Source organism: Cavia porcellus, unplaced genomic scaffold, assembly GCF_034190915.1.
Source record: "Cavia porcellus strain 051 isolate PalLab524CR breed Dunkin Hartley unplaced genomic scaffold, mCavPor4.1 scaffold_10, whole genome shotgun sequence".
Classification (NCBI taxonomy): domain Eukaryota; kingdom Metazoa; phylum Chordata; class Mammalia; order Rodentia; family Caviidae; genus Cavia; species Cavia porcellus.
The window spans coordinates 24560443-24584571 of NW_026947493.1; the positions used below are offsets into that span (position 1 = coordinate 24560443).

General features: G+C 39.9%; 1 non-coding gene across 1 annotated transcript; it reads right to left on the reverse strand.

The window, feature by feature from the left end:
- Positions 1-22839: 22839 nt before the first annotated feature.
- On the reverse strand, positions 22840-22976 carry LOC111754646 (small nucleolar RNA SNORA2/SNORA34 family). Its single transcript, XR_002789328.1, has one exon. It is a non-coding gene; the product is annotated as a small nucleolar RNA SNORA2/SNORA34 family (small nucleolar RNA).
- Positions 22977-24129: the final 1153 nt, after the last annotated feature.

The window sequence follows — 24129 nt, forward strand, 5'->3', positions numbered from 1 at the left end:
AAATTTTGTTTTAGGTTTTCCCCTTCCTCCCCCTCCACACCTCTCATCTCCTCCTCTCTTCCTCCTCCTTCTTCTTTCTTTCTTTTTCTATTTGAAATAAAATGGATTTGGGGAAAACAAAAACAAAAAACCCTTGGCTCAGATCCCTGCTCAGCTCCGCAGGTAGGCACGTTAATCTTACAGGGAGTGTGTCTGTAAGTCAGAAAAACAACATTGATTAGCTGTGGGGAGATTCTGCCAGGAGGAAATGAGTACAAAGACAAAGGACCCAGGGGCAACAGCCCAGGGCTCCTGGAATGCATGGCTGAGGAGCAGAGCAGATCTGCCCAGCAGAGAGCAGAATTATAAACAGGCACTGTTAGGAATGTTTGCCCTATGACTCCACAATCTCAAGTGTTCTTTAGCTCAGATAATGCTATTTTAGGCGAATCTATAAATGCACAGAGAGGGAGCTAAGAGAAAATATGCCCCAATGTTAATGAAAGTTAAAAATGAAAAGTTGAATCTAGGAGAATCTTTCTATCCTTTGAGTATGTATCATCTCCCCACAAAAAACCCAATGAAGTTATTTTCCACAAAGGAGCTCTATTGATTTCCATCCTCCCTTAAGCAGGACTTAAAAAGAAAAAATCGAGTTTCCCCAAACTTCCCCCTTCCTACAACTATTGCTTTTTGTTCTAATACAGACAAAAGTAGTACTTTTGCCCTGTAAGTAAAGTTTTATAACCTCCTGTTCCTAGAACATCCTGTTAGCTTGAGCAGGGCCACCAAGATACGCTGTTACAAAAACTGTCACAGCTTGACAAACTGCCTTTGTTTCACAGCAAAGATTAACCCTTTGACAACATGGAGCCTTTCCTTTGCTCAGCACTCAGCCTTTCTGGACAGAAGTCTGCTGACAGGTGTGCACCTAAATACTCTGATCTTCCTGATTCTCCTATGGTTTCTTGACTTCTGCAACATTATGACAGACAGTAACTATATTCAGATTTTATTATAGCTAGTTTCTATTTAATATTTAAATATGCACATAATGAGATGCAACGATGAGCCATAAAAACAAATATGAAGGTGAGAAAATCATTAGTAGCCAGGCATGGTGGCGCATGCCTGTAATCTCAGCACTTGGGAGGCTGACCAAGAGGATTGCTGTGAGTTCAAGGCCAGCCTAGGCTACAAAGTGAATTCAAGGCCAGCCTGAACTGCATAGCAAAACCCTGCCTCAAAAAGACAAAGAAGAAAATCATTTAGTGAAATCTTTATTATTGCTATTATATTCAAGTCTAGAAATGCTCTCTTCTCAACAAGTTACATCCTTTGTTATAATAAGGACAAACTATATAACCTCATTTTTTGACAAAACTGTTTGATAAATTAATTTCCAGTGAATCCCAGTCACAATAAGCGGTCTCTAAATTTTATTGGTTGCTACCATTGCATTAGCAGCCAATTTCCATTCTCCACAGAATAAAACTGTATTGAATATAGGTCATTTTCTAGTTCAGTATCTCTACCAGTCATCTAATTAGAGGCAGGTGATTAGCCAGGTAATTAGAGGCAGGTGATTAAGACAGATCTGCCAAAGCATGTGACACGTGCTGCCCCCACAGCAGGTCACTCTTGACGCTGGTCAGACCTCTATGAATGTAAAATATCCTATACCTGTTTTATGGTACACAGTAGTGCCCATGCTTTGTAAGAGCTGTTTTTAATGATATTACGTTAGAGTATTTTCTTTCCAGATGATGATTTAAAAACTAATTTAAAAAACAGTACCAGGTATCACAACAGTGATGGGAAAAAATTCAGTTCCAGTCCCCAAATTCTCTGTAAGATGTCAGCCTGCACATCCAAAGAGGAGGGCTGGACCAATACAGGACCCCACAGGGATGAGGAGGCAGGGAGCAGTGGGACTGGGTCACACAGCACTTGCCCACAGATGCTCGGCTCTGCAAGACTTTGTCCTGCAGGAATGCAGACCTGGAGATGCCAGCCCTCACCATGCTCTGCACCTGAAAACAGGATGGTATGTGAAACCTCATGCATTTTAAATATTAGTGAGTAAAGCTTTAAAACATTTTGTGATTTCTTTGCAGCCTCATCCACAAATACCAGCAAGTGACTCTGAGTCAGAAATTAAGCTTCCGGCTTTGTTCTGGACGAGCTTAGCCAGGCGCCACCTGGTGACAGGACAGAGTTTCTAAGAAGGCATTGTACGGAAAAAAAAGAAAAAAGAAAAGGTCAACACAGAACTGAACTCTAATACTTTGTTTTTTGCAGCACTGGCAACTGAATCTATGCCTTCCCAATGAGCTACATCCTCAGCCTTCTTGATAGATTGATTGATCAACTGACTGGTCAGTTGATTGGGAGAGCATCTCACTAAATTGCCCAGGCTGGAACATGTGATTCTTCTGTCTCTCTCTCCCAGAGTGCTGCAATTGCAGGCTGATGCACTGCAACATCTGACTTTTTTTTTTTCTTTTTCCTTTTTCTTTTTTGAAATGAAATCTCACTAAATTGCCCAAAATAGCCTCTACTTTTTGATCCTATTCCCTCAGCCTCCCAAGAACTGGGATTATAAGTGTGAAACACCATGCCCATCCTACATCTGGCTTTGTAATTAAGCATATTGATTAAGAGCTTCTGTGCTCATGTCTCAAGGAATTTCCTTACTAAATGGCCTCTGTTATGCAATTCAAATATACCTGGGTGTACTGAAATAGGATTCTTCACAGTTGATGAGAAACACAAATCTAAATGCATTTATTTACTGCGTCCTGGCAGCATTTGAAATGTTTTAAAGTGCCATTTCATTTAACCCTCACTATAACCCTAAGAAATGAGTGCCTCTCCTGGCCCAATTTTACCCTTGAGGAAAGTGAAGCCCAGAAGGTGTGAATAACTTGTATAAAGTCATACATCTAATTAGAGGTGAGCTGGGATTCAAACCCAGACAGTCTTAATCAGAAACAAATGTCCTTAACGTACTGTAAACTGACAAGAGAGTCTTTCCCAAAATTCCTAGTGGAATGCAAACCTTATTTTTGAAGCAACAATTCATGGTTATGTTTTATAGGATTTGATTTTTTAAACCAGAAAAGCAATCTCACTATTTGAATGCTATTAAAACAGGAAAAAAAATAAAGAATGGATTAAAAAGATGTGTTACATTATACAATGGAGTTCTCCTTAGTCGTAAAGAAAGATAAACTTGAGACTTTTTTTATTTTAAAAAGAAGCCAAAAAAAAGGATTAAAAATAAGATAGAATTTTTAAAAAGTAGGAAATCAACATTAGTTTATATATTGCATATTGTTATCTTAAAAGTAGTTCATATTACAACATTTAAGCATAAAAATGATCAAACAATCTGGAGTCTGAATTTTATACCTCAAACATCAAGGACATCCAAAATCTGTGGAGTTTTCAAACATAGCTCATTTTGATTATATTATAAGCTCACCAACGGTCTTATACAGGTCAGTGGAGAAAGAGAAAGTCTTCCATGGACGTGATAATATTTCTGCCATTCAAAAAATACCTTTCAGCGATTCTTCTTCCTTTAGCTATTGCGCCAATCCACTGCTCCTCTTGACAACAGGGCATGATCTCAATTCTCCTCTCGTTCTCTCAGCTTTTTTCCAATATAAAAAGTACATTTTAAAGACCACGCATGATTGCACATGCCTGTAATCCAAGACTCGGGAAGCTGAGGCAAAAAGATCTCCACAAGTTCATGGTCAGCCTGGGCTACAAAGTGAGTTCAAGGTCAGCCTGAACTACACGGGGAGACCTTATCTTAAAACAAAACAAAATAAGCATCTGCAAAGCCCTAGGTTCAGTTCCAGTGCATGAGGATGGTTAGCATCACGCTGTAAACACCTGAAGTAAGTAATTTACCTGACACGGACTCTTAGAGTTGTAATCCCATAGGCAGGCTGGCCCTGAACTCACTGAGTAGCCCAGGCTGGCCTCAGACCTGCAAGCCTCCTCTGTAGTCTCCCAGAGTGCTGGGATTACAAGCATGTGCTCCTCACCCAGCTCGGCTTGTATCCATCATGACAGTTTCATACAAAGTACCTTCACTGCTCTAAAAATCCTGTGCCTATTCTTCACACGCTTCCAAAGTCCTAGCAATCGCTGATTTTTTAAAAAATTTATTTAAAGAGGAAAAAAAAGCAAAACAAAAAAGGACAGGCATAATACAGAATTTCAAAAAAATAAACTGTCAGAAATCACTAGTTGATAAATTACATAGTCATCTTAGAAATAGTTGTTCAAGTTACAAAATTAAAGCATACAAAGTGGACAATCAAACAATGAGAGTGCAAACTTCTGTCCAATGATCCAACAAAAACTTAGTAATATGGTTGTCAATCTGACACATTTAAACATACATGCAGTTATATATCCTTTAGAGCACTTTCTTTTCCTCTTTTTTTTACATTAGCAATTACACATTTGGGGTTTTATTATTCCTACATTTCTTATTACTTTTTACACTAGAGACACAGTGTGATATTTATAAATATGATTCTTATTTATTTCACTAATGAGCATAGTCTCAAGCTGTCTCCGTTTGCCTATAATGGCCTCAAGATAATCCTTTTTATAGCTGAGTAATATTCCATTGCATAAAAATGCCACATCTTTTTCATCCATTCTGCTGTTGATGGGCACCTTGGTTGTTTCCAAGATTTAGCTGCTATGAACATGGGTGCACATATATCACTGTGACACGACCTTTTCAGTTTTTCTGGGAAAATACCCAGGAGGGAAATAGCTGGGTTGAATGGAACTTCCAATCCTAGTCTTCTGAGAATTCTCCATACTGATTTCCATAGTGTTTGCACCAGTCAACAGTGGAGCAGTGTTCCTTTTTCCCTGCAGCCTCACCAACATTTGTTATCAGTTGATTTTTTGAAGGCAGTTATTCTTTCCAGAGTAAGATGAAATCTCAACGCTGTTTTAATTTGCATTTCTCAAGTGACCATGGCGGTGAATCTTTCTTCATGTATTTATTTGCCCTTTGTATATCTTCTTCCAAGAACTGTGTGTTCATGTCAGATGCCCATTTTTGGAGAAGGTCTTTGAATTTGGGTGGTTTGATGTTTTTCATTTCTTTATATGTTCTGGATATGAGTCCTTTATCTGAGGGGTTGCTGGCTAAAATTCTTTTCTATTCTGTGGGCTTTCTTTTCACTCTGTTGGTGATTTCTTTTGAGGTGCAAAAACTTTTCAGTAATATGAGATCCCAGTTGTTGATTCTTTGAAGTGTTTCTCATGCAGTTTGCATTTTGTTCATGAACTCTCTGCCTACCCCTATGTCTCCAAGACTTCTGCCTACTTTGTCTTCCAGTAGATTTAGTGTTTCTGTTTTAATATTTAGGTCTTTGATGCATTTAGACTTTAGTTTTGTGCACGGTGATAGGCATGGGTGTAGTTTCAGTCTTCGGCATATGGAGAGCCAATTTTTCCAACACCATTTATTAAAGAGGCTGTCCTTCTTCCAGTGAACATGTTTAGCCCTTTTGTCAAATATCAGGTGGCTGAGTGTCTTTGTAGTTGTGTTTGCATCTTCTAGTCTGTTCCATTGATCCTCAGGCCCATTTCTTTGCCAGTACCATGCTGATTTTATCATTGTAGCTTTGTAGTATAGTTTCAAGTCAGAAATTGTGTTGCCTCCTGCCTTGCCTTTGTTGCCCAGAATTGCCTTTGGTATTCTAGGTTTCTTCTGTTTCCAAATGAATTTTAGGAGTGCAATTGCTGATGTCTTTACTGAAGTTTTGCCTTTTCCCGAATGTCATCTAATTGGTGTAATACAATATGTAGTCTTATCAGACTGGCTTCTTTTACTTAGTGATAAATATGCATTTAAGTTTCTTTCATGTCTTCCCATGGCTTGATAGATTTTTTTAATATGGTTTATATAAAGAGGGTTTGAAGACACACAAATTACTATCAGGAAAAAAATTGCATTTGTTTTCAAAGGATTTTATAGATATTTTAAATTTTGATTATTTACCCTTACACCTTACATATATCCACATGTATAATATAGGATTCTTTTTGTTTGTTTGTTTGTTGTTTTGAGACAGGGTCTCACTGTGTAATTCAGGCTGGCCTTGAACTTACTGGGTAGCTAAGGCTGGCCTCAAACTCATGGAGATCCCCTTACCCTCCTGCCTCAGGCTTCTGTGTCCTGGAAATTCTTTTCTTTCTTTCTTTCTTTCTTTCTTTCTTTCTTTCTTTCTTTCTTTCTTTCTTTCTTTTGTAATAGGTAACTGAACCCAGAACATCTTGCCTTAGCCTCCTGAGTGCTAGAATTATAAGCATGCACAACCACACCCAGCCATTTAATCTTTCAAAGAATTGGTTCTTTTTAGCTGGACGTGGTGCTGCATGCCTGTAATGTCACCACTTGGGAGGCTAAAGCAGGAGGCCTACCTGCAGTTTGAGGCCAGCCTGGGTGACATCCTATCTCATCCTGCCAGCCTATCTCAAAAAAAAAATTTTTTTTTTTGCTTTTTATAACCAATTTTCTACTAAATTTTTAAAAACAGAGCTGTGTACAGTATTTCTTTATTAGCCTTTCATTGTCTATGTCACCCATAATGATACCACCTCTCTAATTTCTGACATTAGTAATTTAGCTTGTCTCTCTCTCAGCCTGTCTCATTCTCTCTTGCACTCGTGTTTTTGGTCAGAATCTTTGTTCCCACTTGAAAGGTTCCTGCCCTAGTATAAATTACTGTACAGTTACGGCGTGGTCTAACAGGCGGAAGGCCAAAGTGGGAACACTTACCACTTCCTGCTTCTTCTTCAGCCCTAATCCCCACTCCCTTCCTGTTTGCACACACAGAGAAGCCAATCGGCTCCTCACACGTCATCAGTCTCCGCTCGCTCCCACTTCAGTCGGAGGTCATACACCCCTCTGCCTCTCTGCATCTGGTCGAAGGAGACAGCCCAGCCGCCATGGGTTGTGTGCTCCTTTCCACGTCCTCAACTCAATAAACATGTTCATTTGTACTTTTTGCTTCTCTATTGTGCCAGAATACTCGCTGTTCTCCCAAAACCGCTTCTGTGAAGGTTACCAAAGACATCTACACTGTTTTTTTTAAAATTTTATTTAAGGAGAAAAAAAAGCAGAGAAAGGGTACAAGTTATACAGATTTACAGAAAAAAATAAACAGTAGGAAATCACTAGTTAATGGATTACATATTGTCATCTTAGAAATAATTGTTCAAGTCACAAAATTAAAGCTTGTAAAGTGGACATTCCAACAGTGAGACTGCAAACAGTTCTGTTCAATGATCCAACAAAACTCAGTGATATCATTATCTGTCTTATACACTTAAATATACATGCAGTTATATCGTTTAGAGCACTTTCTTTTCCTCTCTTTTGTACAATGACAATTTCACATTTTGGGTTTTGTTGCTCCCACAGTTCTTATTACTTTTTTGGAAGGGAGTAGAACCAAATGTGACATAACAGAACAGAGTCAATCAAATCAAAAAGGTGGACATAATAGATAATGTAAAAGCATAATACAAGGTGATCAACAATGGTTACCATAATGCCTCCCGCTATCTCTAATAGAATTGCCTATATCATCAGTTATAATAAAATTGAACAAAACCGACAAAGCCAAAACATTGGAGATATTATGGGTCTTCAAAAGTAGATAATAGTCAACGAGAATGGGCGTCATAATGAATCCCACTATCTTCACAGCTGTTGCCTAAACTTTCAAACCTGGTACTATCAAGCAAAACAGAATAGAGGAACATCAGTCAAAACAAGATGGTGAGAGCAATACAGGGCTTTAACTCAAGATGATGGAAAGTCAAAGTGGGTTACTATAATATATCCTGCTATTTTTTATTTATTTTTCCCTTAATTAAAAGGATAAAAATAAAAAAGTAAATAATGAAGTGGAGATTGAGATAAAAGAGGGCATAACAGCAAAACAGCGCAGATCAAAACATAACCATTTAAGCAGAATAGTGTTTCACCACAAGATAATCCCGACATAAAAGTAGTTACCATATTGTCTCTTTCCTTGAAATCTTTGAGTATAACTTCGTGTACTGTAGCATCAAATATATCAAAACAATGTAAAACCATTTAAGAGAATGATAGCATTACAGGGTATTTAGAATCAACTAACAGAAAAAGAACAATGATTTCTGTATAATCTCCTTGTCTTTAAAAGTTTTTGCTTATACTATCGTACATAATAAAATCCAATAAGATACAACCTGTTTAGACCAATGGAGACAGAAGAACAAAACCTTGATGAGACTTCAAAACAAGATGATACTAAATCATTATTACCTATTTTCTCCAAAATAGCTGTTCCTATCATCCAATCTTCTCTGCCTCGTTTCTGTTGAGCTCTTTTTCTGTCATTAGTTGTCAGTTTGTCTTCTTCATTTTGTTTTCTGCTCCATTCATTGTGGCCTCTCTGCCACTATTTCTGGATTCTTCATATTTTTCTTTTTTAGAATATCCTGCAATATTCTCTGTAGAGTTGAATTGGTAGTTGCATATTCCCCTAGTTCCTCTTTATCCTGGAAGCACCTTGTTTTTCCATCAATTTCCAGGGATAGTTGTGCAGGATATCTCAATCTTGGCTGGAGATTATTATCTTTCAAAGCTTGAATTATTTCCCCCCATGCTCTTCGTGATTTGGTGGTTTGTGCCGAGAAATCTGCTGTAATTCTGATGGGTGTTCCCTTGTAAGTGATCTGTTTCTTGTCTCTGACGGCTTTTAATATTCTGTTCTTGTATTGAATTTCTGGAATTTTAATTATTATATGCCTGGGTGTTGCTCTGTTTGGGTTGCAGGTGGCTGGTGTCCTGTATGCTTCATACAACTGAGTATCTTTACCTTTTGCTAAATTAGGAAAATTCTCCTGGATTATTTCTGTGAGTAGCTTTTGTAGTTCATTTGTTTGTGTCCCTACTTCTTCTTTTATGTTCTTAATTCTTAAGTTATGGATCCTCTTATCATCTTCTAGTCTTTGTATTATTGCTGTTTGTTTCTTTGTTACTTTTAAGAAGTTTTTCATTTCATTCTTCCATATTACAAATCTGCCCTCCAGTTCAGATAGTCTGTCCTTAGTTTCTTTCAAGCTGTTATGCCAGTTTTCAATAGAGTTTTTAGCTTCCTAGTAGTCTCTTTGAATCTGCTTCACGTATTCTATGCTTTCTCTATTTTCTCCATCAAACAATTCTCCCCTCTTTTTCTGTTCTTCCATTCCATCATCTGTTTTTTCTTGGGTGGTGCTTAGCATTTCTCTAACTATTCTGCTTATTTCTAGCTTCAGGTCATTAATAACTTCATTCCTGAACTCATCTATGAGGCTCTCTAGATGGCACTTTATGTCTATTGGTGCGGTGTCCGCTATTGCCTGTTTCTCAGGATTGGGGGCCGAAGGGCCTTTCTTGTTGCTCCCTCTTCCCATATTCTTTGTTCCTTATATATGCAAGCGTATATAGGAGGCCCAGCTTCCTTCCCTGTCAGCCACAGTCTGATTGAATTGCCCCAACTAGGTGTTCCCGCCCACCACAGCACACCAGGAAGTTGCAGATCAGGCAGCCTATGCAGGGCCCGCCCCTCTAGGCCACCCTCAAGCTCTGGGATCTGGGCTGTGCTAGCCTACTGGGTCTCAGCCAGCAGCATCACGTAGACTAGGCACTTCTCACCATTCTCGCTTGAGAGGGGGATACGTGGCTGAAGTCGCCACAGCACCCTGCTCCTGCAAGTCTGCCCAGTCCCAGAATGTCCTCTGTTGGAGTCTCCTAAACTGTGGAACAGTGTCAGTTTCTCTCACTCACCTCGCCACAAGTCAATGCACAGCTCCCCGCCCGTCCTGCTCTCCACTCTGTTCACCAATTCCCGTTCTCAGAGCTTCGGCGCGTCTCTCTCCCTGCCGAGCCGATGCAAATGCAGCCGCCGTGCGGCGGGAAACCCAAATCGCGGCTTCCAATGGCGCGGGCTCCAGCTTGCACACTGAGGCTTTTTTGTTCCTGTTATAGCACCATGATTGCGTTCCCAGTTGGTTTCTCTCAGCCCAGTTCGTTCTTGGATCACCGGGGCATATCTCCACTTGCTTATGATTCCTTACTCTGCACCATTCCTGAATTCTAATCTGGGTCTTTCAGAGAGCCGCTGTAGCTGCTGCTATCTGTCTGCCATGTTCTCCCAAAAGTCGACATCTACACTATTAATTCCAGTGGTCGGTGTCTCATCTTTATCTTCCTTGGCTTGGTGGCCAGTGGGCCCCCGCGATGGACGGCCGCCACCTCCTGGCACACTTGTTCAGCTGGATTCAGCGATTCCGCAGCACCCTGGTTTTCTTCCCACCCCCTCATTCTGTCCCTAACTCTTTCACTCTCTCTTCCCTCATCGCCCCAGTTCCCAATGTTAGAGAATTTTAGGGCTCAGACCTCAGATCTCTTCTCTTCTCTACATTCTCTGCCAAGGAAAACTCACCTGAATTTCATGGCCTTCAATCACAGGCTGATGATTCTCAAAAGTATCTCAAGCTTACCGGTCTATCCTAACTCAGAGCTGTGTACCCAGCTGCCGACTAGACACCTCACTTAGAAGAATGGGGCAGTTAGCAAATTCAAACTGAACTCCTGAGCTTCTGATTCCAAACCTACTCAGCCCATCCTTCACATCCTTGTTCTAGAGTCAACAGCTTTAACTTTCTCTTTCCCTCAAACCACTTCCACCTTCCCAGTCAGTCAGCAAATCCTTCTGGCGGTACTTCAGAGCCTTCCCATTAAAACCATTTCTTATCACCTTTACTACTTTAATCCTGATGCAGATGCCCATAACATCACACAAAGATTATTTAATCAGCCTCCCGTCCTGTCCTCACTGCTTTTATTAATATCCATTAATTCATTAAGCTACTCAAGTCCACCTCAACATGGCAGCCAGAGAGACAGGTTAACATGGAAGGCAGCCTTCTGCTCAGACCCCTCCAACGGCTCCCCACGTCTGAGGGGGAGGAACAGCCTAAGAGGTTCTGTATAACCTGGATGCCTTTTGCCTTTTCAATTCTTCTAGTACTTTCCCTCGTGCACGCTCCTCTCACACATACATGTTTTCTACTCCTCAGACATCCGGCATGCTCACATCTTGGGGCCTTTTATAACACCTATGCCCTCTATTTGAAGTGATACCCCTCACATCCATCTGGCTTTCTTAGTTATTTCTTAGAAATCTTTGCTAACCTGAGGTTAAAACATTATTTTTCTTGTTTTCCCTAAGAGAATTTTATGGGAAAAACTATGAGTTTCTCAAACTCTTCCAGTTTCTCAAAGTCTTTTTCAGTTATCTCACAAGAAAATTACATTTCAGTGGCATAACATGCCTCTCTCTCAGGCTGCAAGAGAACAAAAGAATCCAACCAAACTTATCACACATTAAATTAACTGATACGAATAAGAATAAGTTATGTTGACTGGAATAATTATAATTTGAATCTCAGCAGAACATTAAGTCAGCCCTGCTAGACAGAAGGCAGATTAGGAGATCATGACTATAATAGTTATTTCAGTTGCAAAAGACAAAAGCCCAAGCAAAAACAGAGCCCACTGTATCCAGAGCCCAGTGGCATCTCTGCCTCTCTCATTGGTCAGTTCTACTTTCTTTTGCTGAGTGGCTGGCCTGTAGCCTCCAGAAGGCTCTGCAGCCAGATGCGGTGGCATACACTTGTAATCCCAGCACTGCGGGAGGCTGAGACAAGAAAACCTGAAATTCAAGATCATCCGGGGCAACTAAGCAAGACCCTGTTTCAAAGCAAAAGATGAAAAAGGGTTGGGATTATAGCTCAGTGTGAAGGCCCTGGGTTTGTAACTGGCATGGGAAATGGAACTATAAGAGTTGAACTTAAGTTTCGTCATGCCCTGGATATTAACTGCCACCCCCACCTCCCCTCGGCTCACAACGAACAGAACATGCAGATTCTGGCACCAGGAAGTCAAAGTGCAGTTTCCTTTCCACAAGAAAGATAGAGAAACGTGGGGTCCCATCAGGATAAAAGGAGCCTGGACAAGCCTATCGTCTCATGGTCTTCCCTCCACCAGCAGTGCCTCGCTATGAAAGACCCCCACACACTTGCGCACAATGAGATGGAGACTTGAGCCAAAAGAGGCCCCTCTAGCTCCTTGGAACTGGCTTTGCTTAAATCCCTTTCCTTCTCACTTATATAAAAGGCCTCCTTTGATTTGCTTAGTGGTGAGCAAATGAACCTGAACATGAGATGTTCAAACCCACTAGTAACCAAGAAATACAAGGTAAAACAGCCCTGACATTTCACTTCACAAATTTTAGACTAGAGAAATGTAAAAAAAACAGCTGGAGTAGAGGCTATGGATCTCTTTTTCCCAATGTGAATGATTCAGCCATGCTGGACAGCAACCTGGCAGTTCTTAGTGAAGTTCAGAATAAACATACACTAAAGGAAAGCCAGAAGAACAGCCCTCTCACATACATGTAGCTGAAAATACTTCCCATGAAGGAAATGGCTTAATTGCTTCATCTTCCTCCTAATAACATTTGCTACTGTGATCACCCAAGGAAGATCGCTCAGTTATTATGATGATACATGCGTCTCAATACTTACACGGGGGCTGGGGATTTAGCTCAGCGGCATAAGCACCTGTCTTACAAGCAGGCAGTTGTGAGTTCGATCCCTGGTACCGATAAAAATGAAAAAGACAAAAAAAAAAAAAAAAAAAAAAGTTCAATTCAGTACTTACACGGAGACAAACCAACACCAAGATTTGGAAGCTGTAGGTAGGGATGCATGGAGCCAGGAAGCAGTGCTGCTGTGATGCCAATCACAGGAATGAAGCCCTGGGGTGTTGCACACCTGTGACCCCAGCACTCTGGGAGACTGAGGCAGGAGGATCCAAAGTTTGAGCCTATCTGAGGTGACTGAGCTAGTCTGTCTCAAAGTAGAATTTAAAAAGGGGCGCAGGGGTTGAGGACACAGCTCTGTGAAAAGGCCCAGTACCACCACCAAAAAAACTTTTTTAACAATCGCTTGCTTGTATCACTTGTTATTTTCAGAATGTCTCCACTGTTGAAGGAGTCCAACCACCACCATCCTAGGCTGACCAGTGGCCCCCTAAATCCCTAATTCCAGGCACAGCTGTGTCTGATTCATGACACCACCAGCCCGTTTACTGATAGCAACCACTACTCCCTCGCCTTCTCCAGCCACCCCTTGGGCTCCCTCAAGGCCCGTTCTTGGCAGGGAGCCACCGCCCTCTCTCACGGAACACCCCCATTACCCTCCAAAACACTCCTTAGCCTGTCCAAGGGGACCTGCGCCGGTTCAAGTGCCTGGATGGTGCCTCTCAGGTTTATTGGGAAATAAACCCGTCCTTCACTCTTGTACCATCATTCTTTTTCCTCCTTTCCCTCTCACAACGAACTTCACCATAAATCCACACCTGCCATCACCAGAACTACGACAAAGGAAGTCAAATGATTGGGCCGAAGGAAGGCATCGAAAACAAGCTGTACTTGTCCCAATCTGTGCTGACGCTGGGGGAGGAAATACGTTAATCTTTCCATTCATCAGCCCTCCCCCTCCACACTGATTCAGCCCATAAACAATAGAAACAATTACACTGAACAATAGTGTGCTTATTTCCATGTCTAGACACAGCTTCATCTGAAAACAGAAGAAACAAGAAGAAGACACTTGTAGTCAGGGGTTGTGCAGAGAACAATTAGAATCAGGACATGGAGACGGTCACCAGAGTTAACACATGAAAGTGCAGGAAATCTATCCACAACACTAAAGACATAGAATATTTAGTCAAGGACCTGAATCCCACAGCAGTGTCCCACATGAGTCCAGATGAAGACCCAGAGCTCATGACAATGCCTCCCATGATGTCCAACTGGAGGTCCAGAGCCCACAAGAAGGTCTCATAACAGTGTCTTTTACGGATCCATGTTGGGAAGGCCCAAAGGTCAGCTAGAAAGTCCATGCCAGCGGGGTGAAGGAGCTGTGCTGGTAGGCTGAGGGTTCTACGCTAGAGCAGAGATGTCACACTCACAACAAAGACCAGTGCTGTCCTGAAAGGCACCACAGCCATCCTCAGTGACATGAAGGCCCCGAGCTCCTCCGATGACAAACACAGTTGAGTACATGCCAGGAAGCCAGTGTGCTGGGTTCATCCTGGAGACCAAGTGGCACATGTCTTCCCCTCTGGAGCTAGGAAGCAATGCTCGATGTGAGGACCAGAGCTTCTCCAGAAAAACCTAACAGCTCAAACAGCAACACGTAGGAGAACCCACAACACCTCAACACCTTCTTTCTCCTTCTCCAAGTCTCTGTTTTTGCTGGCAACTTTCCTCAGGTTGGCCATCTATTCTCAGCAGCATGCTGATATAATCCAGCTGGTGTTAAGTTGACCACCAGTTTTTAATCCATAACAACACTCTGTTTGTAAATTATTTTTGTGTCAAACTTTTTCTCAGCTTGGATGTTTCTCTTATGATTAGGAAATATATATTCAAAATATTAGAACTTTTCTTTTTAAAGACCTTTTTCCTAGAGGAATCAGGGAGGAAGATCAGACTATATTTAAACTGTCTCTAGTCTGAGTAGAAGCAAATCATTTTATTTATTTTTTATTGGTACTTGTTTACAGTACTAATAATTACACAAGTCATTTTAGATTTCAGAGGATTTAGAAAAACATAAATGGATACTAAAGCTAGTGAGTGGAAGTTAGATGGGGATTAAGTTATTTACAGAGTGCCTACCTACAAATTATATTTTAGCAGCAACAGGGAAAATACTAGGGACAGTGATAATGCCTGGCAGACACCAAATTTATTAAGGGATCCAAGTGAACCTGTTCAATATGGGGACAAACTGACAGCAGGAAACTAACATTATGGGCGTCCAGAAATTATATAATGAGAAAGACACACATAGTGTGTGTGTGTGTGCATGTGACAGACGGACATTTTGTATATCTTTGAGAAAATGTCTGTTCAGATCATTAGTTCATTTTTAAATTAAGTTATCCTTTTATTGTTTAGTTATAAAAGATCTTTATATGCATTCTGGCTATTAGATCCTTATTGGATGTATGATATTACAAATATTTTCTGCTATTTTGAGTGCATTCTATTCATTTCTTTCTAGTGTCCTTTGCTACACAAAATTTGTTTATTTTGGTGAATTTCATTTTATCTAATTTTTGTTACTGTGCTTTTAAATATTATAGATAAAGTGCCATTTCCAAATCCAAGGTTACAAAGATTTATGCTTATGTTTTCTTCTAAGGAGTTCTATTGTTTTAGCTTTTTGAGATTTTGCAGATAAATTGTGCATGATTGTGTGTAGGTGTGTGAGTGTGTGTGTCTTCTCAATGAGCTACGTCTCCAGCCCTTCTTATTTTTTGAGGCAGAGTCTTGCTCAGTCACTAAATTACTCAGGCTGGACTTGAACTTGTGATTTTCCTGCCTCAGCCTCCTAGGATACTGAGATTACAGGCATGAGTCATCAGGCCTAACCCGCAGGAAGACTTACACCACATTTGGGTGAGACGCTCAACCCATTTATCATAGAGAAGCTACTTTGAGTGACGTCCAAGAGCAATAAAAGCCTGTAGCAAATCCAGGCTGTGGACAAGCCACCATGCTAGTTGGGCCTTTTGGCACAGAAGACTTGAATTTTCTTTAGTGAAGAAACTATCAAGCCAAGCCTTTGCTGAGACCCAAGAGAATCACATAAGTGCATACAATTGGAAGCAAAACCTCATTTGCCGTTAACTATTTTTAAGAACCAGTATTTGGTTTGCTACTAAGACTTGGTAGAAACTGAATGCTGTGAGAAGTCAGGGCGCAGTGAGCCTGAGGCTTTCTGATCAGCTAAGCCACAGTCGTGTACAGCAGCAGCCCATCATCAGAGAGTGAAAAATATGATCAGAATGAGGGGGTCTGCATGGAGGAGCAAGTTGCACAAGTAGAGGACCCTGACTCAGATGATACCAGCCCTCCTTCGGCTCCTCTTCATGCTGAATTCCCTTCCGCTCTGCTCCCTGCCACCGTGAATTAAGCATCTTTGCTCCGCTTCACCCTTCCACCACCATGTTCCTGCCTTGGAACCTGCTGACCGCAGACTGAACCCCCCGAAACCCTGAGCCAAATTAAACTTCTCCTCTTCTAAGTTCTGGGGCCCAGTATGCTGTCTCTTGGAGATGGACTAAAATGTCTTTTGCATAAAGGAATATGCATGAATCACTGGGGCAGGGGCAAAATGTTATGGTGTGTATCCAGATGTCCCTTTCCAAAGCCTCATGCAGTCATGGAGGTGGGTTTCTAGTTCGTGACTGATTTATTGTCTAGTGCTGGGATTAGGGTGTGAGCGCTACACTCACCACACGGTACAAAGGTTACATACAATAGGAGGGACAGAAAGAGCATTTTTTTCTCTCTCTCCTCCCCTTTTGCTCTTGCTTCTTTTCTGTTCTCTGGTGCCATGAACATGCCCCCTGCATGTACCACTGTACCTCGGAGCCAGCCGAGTATGACTGAAACCTCGGCAAACTGTGAGCTTAGTAAAGCTTTCCTTCCTTAACTTTGAGCATTAGGTACTTTGTCTCAGCAACAACAAAAGAAAGTAGCTAAGATAGGATACTCCTGCCACCACTTGTCTCTCTCAAGAATGGTGAATTCTAAATCGTTTTCAGGCTTTCCAATATCAGGGTTATTTTAAAACTTACAGAAGGCAATAATACCCAATAAAAGATAAGCTGAAAGACTCTTCACTGTAATCAACTTTACCATTGTGGATCAGGCTTGTTCAATATTTACACAAGGAAAAAATTCATTGTCTGTAAATTCTTTTTTTTTTTTTTTTTTTTTTGGTATTTTTACCGGTACCAGGGATTGTGAACTCACAACCACAGCCTTGCAAGGCAGGCGCTTATACTGCTGAGCTAAATCCCCAGCCCCATGTCTGTAAATTCTTAAAAAGAAACAAGTGAGGTGTGGATGTAGCCAGTGAAGAAGGGCAAAGAGAATTTTGTGCCCTTGTTGATAGGACTGAGTCAAGACACACAAAAGTCTAGGTAGAATTTATCATCAAGTAGATATAGTTGGGCTGGGGCTTTAGCTCAGTGGCATAAGTCCCTGCTTGGCAAACGCGAGGTCATGAGTTCGATCCTCAGCACCAAAAAAAAAAAAAAAAAAAAAAAAGATATAGTTATATTTTCCAATGAAAAGGTTCACAGGACACATTTTTATGCACTCAAGAGCTACTCTAGTGTAAGGAACTAGGATAACAATGATGCTTACTTAGACATTTGTTTGGAATTAGAAATTTGGAATTACAAAATGTTTCCCTGTCCTCTCCTCTTAAAATGATCAGTCATTGCTCAGGAGCTTTCATTATGTAAGAAACTCACAAAAGGGAACCTCTTAATGTAACTGGGAGCTGACTCCCACAGCAGGAGAGTGCTTAGACCACACTTCCTTTCCCGACAGCCCTGGGTCAGTCAGCCTTGCCACATGGATATGCATACAGGGGCTGTGGCAGACAGGAATGCTCTGTGCCTTTGCCAGGGGGTCAGGTAGCAGAGGGACTGTGTACACTGTGTCATCTTATGGTATGACTGTGCTGAGTTAAACTTTTAAGTTTCTCAAGTTGATACAATGTATCCGCCATAACAACCCACCCTTTGTCAACTTGGCAACCAGACACATTTCTTTTTTATTGTATTTTTTAAAATAAAATAGAAAAAAAAAGAAAGAAATGATACAGAATTTTTTAAAAAGTAGAGAGTTAGGGGCTGGGAATTTAGCTCAGTGGCATAAGCACCTGCCTTGCAAGTGTGTGGTCATGAGTTCAATCCCTGTTACCAATAAAAAAGAAAAAGACAAAAAAAAAAAGTAGAGAATTAACACTAGTTAATATATTGCATATTGTTACCTTACAAGTAGTTATTCAGATTATAAAATCTAGGCATAAAAGTGATCAATCAAACAATGACAGCACAAACTTATTTTTGATGAGCTAACAAAGATTGGTAGTATAGTTATTTATTTAGCATGTGTATACTTACATACATTTATATATGTTTACCAAAGTACATATAATCTTTTCCTTCCTTTCTTTTTTCCTTTCCCCTATCCTAGTTGTTCTGTCCTTTGAGCACTTTCTTTCCCTTTCATTATTACAATATGTACTGTATATTTTGGTTCTTATTACTCTTTCGGATTTTTATACTGGGGAAACTACGATATTTATAAATATGAGGGATTTATTTCACTTATGAGTATGGTCTCAAGTTACCTCCATCTACGTATAAAAGCATCAAGATTATCTTTTTTATACCTGAGTAATATTCCATTGTACAAAAATACCACAGCTTTTTTACCCATTCTGTGATTGACAGGCATCTTTGCTTGTGTTTACAAATTAGCTATTACAAACTGTGCTGCTATAAACATGACAAAAACATGAGTGCACATATATCACTGTGACATGACCTTTTCAATTTTTCTGGGAAAATACTCAAGAGTGGAATAAGTGGAATAGCTGGATTGAATAGAACTTCCAAGTCTAGTTTTTTGAGGAATCCCCACACTGATTTCCATAGTTGCACCAGTCTACACTCCCACCAGCAGTGGAGAAGTACTCCTTTTCCCTCACAGTCCCGCTAATATTTGTTATTGTTTGATTTCTTTTTCTTTCCTTTTTTTTTTTTTTTTTTTTTTTTTTTTTTGTTTTTTGTTTTTTGTTTTTTTGGTCTTTTTTTCCTTTTTATCAGTACCGGGGATCGAACTCACGACTGCCTGCTTGCAAGGCAGGTGCTTATGCCACTGAGCTAAATCCCCAGTCCCTATTGTTTGATTTCTTGATGGCAGCCATTCTTTCTGGAGTGAGATTAAAGTTCAGATTAAAACATTTGTACTTCTTGACCGGCCAGTGATGTTGAGCATGACTTCATGTATTTATTTGCCATTTGTATTTCTTCGTTTGAGAAGTGCATGTTCATCTCAGACGCCCATTTTTGGACTGGGTCTCTGAATTTGGGGGGGGGGGCTGATGTTTTTCAATTCTTTATATGTTTTAGTTATAAGTCTTTTTTCTGAGAGACAGCTGGATAAAATTCTTTCCCATTCTGTGAATTTTCTCTTCACTCTGTTGGTGATTTTTTTTGAAGTGTAAAAACATTTAATAATAAGAGACCCCAGTTGTTGATTCTTTGAAGAACTTCCCGTGCAGTTTGCATTTTGTTCATGAACTCTTTGGCTTCTGCTATGTCTCCAAGATTTCTGCCTACCTTGTCTTCCAGCATATTTAGTGTTTCTATTTTAATATTTAATCTTTGATCCATTTTGAGTTTAGTGCATGGTGATAGATATAGGTCTATTTCAGTCTTCAGCATGTGGAAAGCCAGTTTTTCCAGCACCATTTATTAAATAGGCTTTCTTTCAGTGAATATATTTTGCTCCTATGTCAAAGATAAGGTGGCTAAATGTCTTTTTAGTTGTGTCTGCATCTTCTAATCTGTTCCATTGATCCTCAGGTCTGTTTTTTTGAGGGAGGGCAGTTCCTGTACCATGTTTATTTTATCACTGTAGCTTTGTAGTATAATTTGAAGTCAAAGATTGTGATGCCTCCTGTGTTGCCCAGGATTGTCTTTGCTATTCTAGGTCTCTTCTGTTTCCAAATGAATTTTAGGAATATTTGCTATAGATCTGTAAGGCACATTAATGGTATTTTGATTGGAACTGCATTCAATCTGTATAACCATTTTGGGAGTATGACCATTTTTTACCATGTTGGTCCTTCACAACCAAAAGCAAGGGATATCTTTCCATTTTCTGACATCTTCTATCTCATTTTTTAGAGTACTATAATTTCCAATGTATAGGTCTTTTTCATTCTTTTAGGTTGATTCCTAAGTATTTCATTTTTTTGGATGCTATTGTGAAAGGTGTTATTCTGATAATTTCCCTCTCAGTGAGTTTGTTGTTTGTGTACAGGAATACTATTGATTTTTTAGTGTTGACTTTGTATTCAGCTACACTGCTGAATTTGCTTATTAACCTTAGTAGTCTTTTGATGGAGTTTTTGGGGTCTTCTATTTGTCATCTGCAAATAGTGATAATTTAACTTCTTCCTTTCCTATCCTTATTCCTTTATTTCTCTCTCTTGTCTAATTGATCTGGCTAATGTTTCCAGAACTATATTGAATAGGAGTGGTGATAGTGGGCATCTTTCTCTTGTTCCTGAATTTAGAGTGAAAGCCTTCATTTTTTGCCCATTTAGTATGATGTTGGCTGTTGGTTTGTTATAGATGGCTTTTATCAGATTAAGGTAGAGGCCATCTATTTTAATTTTCTGTAGGATTTTTATCATGAACAAGTGTTGGATTTTAACCAAAACTTTTTCTGCATCTATTGAGATGATCATGTGATTTTTGGGGGCTCTATTGATGTGGTATATTACATTTATTTATTTGTGCATGTTGAACCATCCTTGCATTCCTGGGATAAATTCCCACTTGCTCATGGTGGATAATCTTCTTGATGATTTGCTGCATTCTATTTGTGAGCATTTTATTGAGTTTTTTTTTTTTTTTTTTTTTTTTTTTTTTTTTTTTTTTTTGTCTTTTTGAGACAGGGTCTCTCTATGTAGTTCAGACTGGCCTTGAGCTCACTTTGTAACCCAGGCTGGTCCTGAACTCACAACAATCCTTCTGCCTCAGCCTCCCAAGTGCTGGGATTATAGGCGTGAGCCACCACACCTGGCTTTTATTGAGAATTTTTGCATTAATGTTCATTAGGATACTGGCCTATAGTTCTCCTTTGGGGTTGGGTTTTTCTGTGGTTTTGGTATCAGGGTAATACTTGCCTCCAGGAATGAGTTAGGGAAAATTGCTTCCTGGTCTATTTCATTAAAGAGTTTGAGAAGTACTGTCACTAAATCTTCTTTAAATTTCATGTTGAATTCAGCTGAGAATTCCTCAGGACCTGGGCTTTTCTTTGTTGGCAAGTTTTTAACTACATTTTCAATTTCAGTAACTGACATTGGGTTATTCAGAATTTTTATATTTTCTAGATTCAGCTTTGGTAATTCATAAGTTTCTAGGAATCTGCCCATTTCCTTTGTATTTTCCAGTAAAGATTTTCAAAGTAGGTATTCATGATCTTCTGAATTTCCACAGGATCTGTAGTAATTTTACCCTTTTTATTCCTTATTGCACGAATTTGTGTTTTTTCTTTCTTTTTCTTGATAAAGTTGGCTAGAGGCTTATCAATTTTCTTTATTCTCTCCAAGAACCAATTCTTCAATTCATTAATTCTTTATATTGTTTTCTTAGTCACAATTGTGTTAATTTCTGCTCTGATCTTCATAATATCTTTTCTTCTAGGAAGCTTTGAGCTGGATTTGCTCTTCTTTTTCTAGGAGCTTGAGGTGCAGCATTAGGTTGTTTATTTGTGTTCATTCTGCTTTCCTGATGTAACAATTCACTACTATGTATTTCCCTCTTAGGACCTCTTTCATTGTGTCCCGCAGGTTTTGGTACATTGTATCTGCATTTTCATTGAACTGTAGGTATTGTTTAATTTTTTCTTTATATTCACCTGTAACCCATTGGTTGTTCAAGAGGCTGTTATTTAATTCTCATTTGTTTATATAGGTTTTGCAGTTTCTTTTGCTATTAATTTCCAATTTCAGTGCACTAAGGTCAGATAATATACATGGGATGGTTTCAATCTCTTTGCATTAACTTAAGAATGTTCTTTTTTTAATTTTTATTTTAAATGGGGTAAAATTAAACACATGGGGCTGGAGGTTTAGCTCAGCGGCATAAGCACCTACCTTGCAAGCAGGCGGTCGTGAGTTCGATCCCCAGTACCGATAAAAATGAAAAAAAAAAAAAAAAAAAAAAAAGCACACAAAATAGAATATAAGAAAGCAATGTAAGAAATATAAATTTCAAAACTAGATGGCCTGAGATCTTCATTATCTGTTGGGAGCCGCGGCCGAGCCCGGTCGCCTTACTTGGTGGACGTGAGGCCTGTAAGAAAGAGCAAAGCCTGAGCTAGATTACCCCTCCCATCGAGTGTGCTAAGATGGCGCTTATCTCCTGCTTGGTAAACAACCCGCTCTGTAAGATAGTCTGCCTAGCAACAACTGATGTTAGCCAATCAGCCCGCATCGCGCGCTTTGAACTGATTGGCCACTGTTACCCTATAAAAGTAAGTGCCTCTCCCGCCACGAGAGAGAAGCACAAAAAGAGATAGAGGAAGTCCACCGGTAAGAAAGGACTGGTGGCAGAGCAGAGGCCTCGCGGGGCCCACGCAGAGACAAATAAAGACAAGGTTGCACACCGTCAGAATCTGTCGTGTGTTTTTCCTGCCGGCCGGGAGCAACACCGACAATTATCTATCATATTGTGTCTTGTTTTCTTCCAAATACTTGTCCATGTCTTCACATACAGAGAATTCATACAAAACAGCATAGCATAAAACTGATCCGAACAGAATGAGGAAGGTGTTTTAGGTCTTCAAAACCAGACAACAGGGAAGTCACTAATGGTTGTCATAGAGTCTCTCCTTCTCTCCAAAATAGCTGTCCATACTTTCATGTATATTGAAGTTCAACAAAACAAAACAGGCAGTTGGGGAGGGGTTGCTTGGTTTCCAGTCTCTAGGTCCCAGCATGGCGTGGCTCCCAGTAAACACCGGTGGCTCCCATCCTGGGCTGCTGGAGCCTGCCATGCTCACACCCACTCACAAGGTGGGGGAAGTTGTTTCAAGCTCTTTCTTTCTAATGAATTGACCATTTCACTGCCCAAGTTCTGAAATGGCCAACAGACCATAAAAAGACATCTCTTTAGGCTCCTGCTTGAAACCAACAGCATCAGGAAACTGCCGGCCTTGATTCGGGGCCAGCTTAAGAATGTTCTATGGGCTAATATGTGGTCTACTTTGGAGAATATCCCATGCGCAGCTGAGAAGAATGTGTTTTCTGATGTGGTTGGGTGGAAAATTCTGTAAACATCTACAAAGTCCATTTGCTCACAGGTTTGCTTCAGTTCTGCTATTTCTTTGCCAACTTTTTGTCTAGTTGATCTATGTCTTTGTGACAATGGGGTATTAAGCCCCTATTGTAATTGTGTTATTGCATGTTTATTTTTCATGTCTGTTAGCATTTCTCTTATATAGTTGGGTGCTCTTGTATTTGGTGCGTATGTATTTACGATTGTTAGCTCTTCCTCTTAAAGTTTTCTGCTAACCAGTATGTAGTGACCTCCTTTATCTTTTTTGATCAATTTTTGTTTGAAACTTACATTGTCTGCAAACAGAATAGCTACCTGTTTTTTTTCTGTATTCTTGTTGCATGAAGTATTATTTTCCATCCTTGGATTTTCAGTCTATGAATTTTCTTTTGAGTTACATGGGTTTCTTGTACACAGCATAAGCTTGAATCCTGTTTCTTGATCCATTCTGCCAGTCTGTTTCTTTTAATCGGTGAATTGAGGCCATTGACACTGAGGGATATAACTGATATGTACTGGCTTAACTTTGCCATGTGATTTCCCTGTTGTTTTCCTGCTTTTCTTCCTTGTTTAATTGCTTTCCCTGTCTGGTGGTTCCTTCTGTTGTTGTTCTGGAAATTGTAGTCATTTTATCTCTATCTATGTCTTTCAGACTCTTTCTAGGGTTGGTTTGGTGGACATGAGTGTCTTCATTTTGTTAAGTCTGTTTCCAGATACAGGACATGCTTATTGTTAACATTTCACAACTTGAACATTGTAACACAAGTTTAAAAATCCTTGAGGACCAGTATTAAGTCTATCAATATTGCAATACATTAGAGCTATAACATTCTTCCCCTGTCCCCCTCCAAATACTTATGCACATCCCTTTAGGCAAGAGACATTTAGTCCATATGCAAGAGTTGTCAAAGTCCTAATAGTTTCAGCACTCCTGAAAAGTTCAAGTCTCAAGTTTCCTTTGAGATGTAAGGCAAACCTTACTGCAAGCTCCTGTATAAATAAAAACAAAGTTAAACACTTCCAACATGCAATGGCACAAGATAAAG